This window comes from Saccopteryx bilineata, chromosome 6, assembly GCF_036850765.1.
Source record: "Saccopteryx bilineata isolate mSacBil1 chromosome 6, mSacBil1_pri_phased_curated, whole genome shotgun sequence".
In the NCBI taxonomy this organism is placed as follows: domain Eukaryota; kingdom Metazoa; phylum Chordata; class Mammalia; order Chiroptera; family Emballonuridae; genus Saccopteryx; species Saccopteryx bilineata.
In genome coordinates, this window is record NC_089495.1 from 203,556,307 (window position 1) to 203,559,224 (window position 2,918).

Sequence of the window (2,918 nt, forward strand, 5' to 3'; positions counted from 1 at the left end):
TGAACTGTTTATTCTAAGTGTCCTTGGTTAGGGAAGATAGGATCTTGCAATTTACCAGATGGCTGAAAATTGTGTGGTCATTTAACAGTCTATTTCAGTTTCCTTATTCCACTTGTCCTGGCTTACTAGCCTGTCTCATCCTGACTTCTAAAAGCACCAGTTAGTTTGACTTGTTCTTAGGGCTTTACGTACAATCGGAGTTTGTATGATATAGACTCTTTTTGTGTCTGGCATCTTTCTCTCAACATGTGAGATGCGTTTCTATTGTCTGTATAGTTTATTCATTTTCATTGCTATGTGGTACTCCATTGTGTGAATATATCAATATATCCTTCTCCTGTTGACAGACACTTGGGAACCTTCTGGGTTGGGCTTTTGTAAAGAATGCACTATCAAATGAATTCAAAAAGAGTCTGGAAGCTATGGCTAGAAATAAGTGATAATGGTTTACTCAAGGGTCTTAGAGTTTACAAACTGTGAAAAAAGGCAAAAACCCAGAAGTGTTTCAAAGGAGAAAGAAGAGTTAAGAGCTCTTATAGTAGAAAGTACATTCTTAAGAAATGTCAGTCTTGTACTCTTAGCCCTAGGGTTGGACCAGGATGGTTATCAGTCAGTTGTCAGGCAATCTGGAAGACAAATGCCAGGAGGTCTGGTCACGTTCAGTGGTCTGGATAATAGATGTCAGGTGGCTGTCCATTGGCCTGGATACCTGAGTCCTTCCGGGGGTAAACATAGGGTTATCTGGAGGTCTGGTGTATGTCCAGATGTACGGCCAGGCATTGACGTAGGACTGGAAAGTTCAAAAGTTTAAGTTCCCAGGCTAGTTAGAACAAGAATAGAGTCTTTCCTCATGCCTCAACCTTCAGATGTTAATAATTTTAGCTGTTTGGTTAAAGTGACTCCATTTTATATATCCCCAATCTTCACTTGTTCCTTAGCAACTATAAACAATTGTCTACATGTATTTTCATGCACACACGGTACCATTCCTCTCTGGCATCCACCTAGGAGTGGAAATGTTAGGTCACAGAACAGGCATGTGTTTCGTAGATACTGTTTTCCCAAGTGGTTGTACCATTTATATTCCCATCACCAGAGTATGAGAGTTCATGAGGATTTTAAGCAGAAAGTGATACAATCTGTGCCCTAGTCCACTATCAATACAATTAAAGGTTTCTTGGGCAACTGAGTAAATATAGAAATACAAGCTGAAAAGGAAGACAGTCCTGACAGGCTAGCTGAACTCTCCTGAGTGACACTTTCTCATCAGGCACCATCCACAGGACAAAGACCAGACATGAACAAAAAATGGTCCCTGACACTAAGGAACACACAACCTGTATGGAATTTGTTTTTAAAGACTTTATTCATTTTAGGAGAGAGAGAGAGAGAGAGAGAGAGAGAGAAGGGGAGGAGCAGGAAGCATCAACTCCCATATGTGCCTTGACCGGGCAAGCCCAGGGTTTCGGATCAGTGACCTCAGTGTTACTGGTCAATGTTTTATCCACTGCACCACCACAGGTAAGCTGGAATTTCTCTCTTTTAAGTGAGAGGCAGGGAAGCAGGCAGGCTCCTGCATGCACCCCAATTGGGACCTACCTGGCAAGCCCCCTACCAGGCGATGCTTTGCCTATCTAGGGCTGCTGCTCCATTGCTTGGCAACCAAGCTATTTTAGTGCCTGAGGCGAGACCATGGAGCCATCCTCAGCACCTGGGGCCAACCTACTCCAACCATTTGAGCTATGGCTGCAGGACAGGAAGAGAAAGAGAGAGAGAGAGAAAGAGAGAGAGAAGGGGGAGGAAAAGCAGATGGTCCCTTCTCTTGTGTTCCCTTACTAGGAATTGAACCTGAGACTTCCACATGTTAGGCTGACACTCTACCTCTGAGCCAACTGGCCAGGGCTGAAAGGTTAAAACTATGCTTCAGTGGAGTTTCTGTGTCCAGTACAAGGGAACTTGTATTGACTGGAGGGACCAGAGAATTTGATGAAATAGAGGAGGAAGAACATTATAAGAGCTGGATAGGACTTTAAGACCTATCTCTAGGCCTAAATAAAGCCCAGGGACCAATTTGGGCAAAGGCCTAGAGGATAGAGAGGGTTATGATCAAATATGGTGACCTGAGGATAAAAACATGGGTTCTAGTCCTGCCAGGATAGCTTCCTTGGTGAGTGTTGTATCAATACACAAAAAGTTGTGGGTTCAATCCCTGGTCAGGGCACATATAAGAATCATCCAGCCGTGCTCGCTTCGGCAGCACATATACTAAAATTGGAACGATACAGAGAAGATTAGCATGGCCCCTGCGCAAGGATGACACACAAATTCGTGAAGCGTTCCATATTTAAAAAAAAAAAAAAAAGAATCATCCAGCCTGACCTGTGGTGGCGCAGTGGATAAAGCATCGACCTGGAAATGCTGAGGTCGCCGGTTCGAAACCCTGGGCTTGCCTGGTCAAGGCACATATGGGAGCTGATGCTTCCAGCTCCTCCCCCCCTTCTCTCTCTCTGTCTCTCCTCTCTCTCCCTCTCCTCTCTAAAAAAAAAAAAAAAAAAGAATCATCCAATAAATGCATAAATAAGCAAATTAATGTTTCTCTCTCTCCCTCTTTCCCGTCCTTTCTCTCTAAAATAAATAAAAAATTATTAAAAATAAATAAAGTGATGTATTTGAATTTTTTTTTTTTTTTGCATTTTTCTAAAGCTGGAAACAGGGAGAGACAGTCAGACAGACTCCCGCATGCACCCGACTGAGATCCACCCGGCACGCCCACCAGGGGCGACGCTCTGCCCACCAGGGGGCGATGCTTTGCCCATCCTGGGCATCGCCATGTTGCGACCAGAGCCACTCTAGCGCCTGAGGCAGAGGCCACAGAGCCATCCCCAGCGCCCGGGCCATCTTTGCTCCAATGGAGCCTT

At 44.6% G+C, this 2,918-nt stretch overlaps 1 non-coding gene across 1 annotated transcript; it reads left to right on the forward strand.

The window, feature by feature from the left end:
* The first annotated feature begins 2,241 nt into the window (after positions 1-2,241).
* On the forward strand, positions 2,242-2,348 carry LOC136309713 (U6 spliceosomal RNA). The gene has a single exon (XR_010726365.1). It is a non-coding gene; the product is annotated as a U6 spliceosomal RNA (small nuclear RNA).
* Positions 2,349-2,918: the final 570 nt, after the last annotated feature.